We start from the raw sequence: 935 nt of genomic DNA, 5'->3' as shown, positions 1-935 counted from the left end.
TGCCAGTTTTCAAAGGAATGCTTCCAGCTTTTGCCCATTCAGCATGATGTTGGCTGTGGGTTTGTCAAAAATAGCTCTTATTATTTTGAGATACGTTACATCAATACCTAGTTTATTGAGAGTTTTTAGCGTGAATGGGTGTTGAATTTTATCCAAGGCCTTTTCTACATCTATTGAGATAATCGTGTGGTTTTTGTCACTGGTTCTGTTTATGTGATGGATTACGTTTATTGATTTGCATATGTTGAACCAGACTTGCATCCCAGGGATGAGGCCGATGGATCATGGTGGATAAGCTTTTTGTGTGCTTCTGGATTCGGTTTGCCAGTATTTTATTGAGGATTTTCGCATCGATGTTCATCAGGGATATTGGCCTGAAATTTTCTTTTTTTGCTGTGTCTCTGACAGGTTTGGGTATCTGGATGATTCTGGCCTCATAAAATGAGTTAGGGAGGATTACCTCTTTTTCTGTTGTTTGGAATAGTTTCAGAAGGATTGGTACCAGCTCCTCTTTGTACCTCTGGTAAAATTCGGCTGTGAATCCGTTTGTTCTTGGGTCTTCTTTTGGTTGGTAGGCTATTAATTACTGCCTCAATTTCAGAACTTGTTTTTGGTCTATTCAGGGATTTGACTTCTTCCTGGTTTAGTCTTGGGAGGGTGTATGTGTCCAGGAATTTATCCATTTCTTCTAGATTTTCTAGTTGATTTGCATAGAGGTGTTTACAATATTCACAAAGTGATGGTGGTTTGTATTTCTGTGGGATCAGTGGTGATATTCCCGTTATCATTTTTTATTGTGTCCAATTGATTCTTCTCTCTTTTATTCTTTATTTTCTGGCTAGTGGTCTATCTATTTTGTTAGTCTTTTCAAAAAAAAAAAAACAGCTCCGGGATTCACTAATTTTTTGAAGGGTTTTTCATGTCTCTATCTCCAT

This window comes from Pongo pygmaeus, chromosome 1 (assembly GCF_028885625.2).
Source record: "Pongo pygmaeus isolate AG05252 chromosome 1, NHGRI_mPonPyg2-v2.0_pri, whole genome shotgun sequence".
NCBI classification, from domain to species: Eukaryota; Metazoa; Chordata; class Mammalia; order Primates; family Hominidae; genus Pongo; species Pongo pygmaeus.
This window is presented reverse-complemented; position numbering follows the sequence as displayed.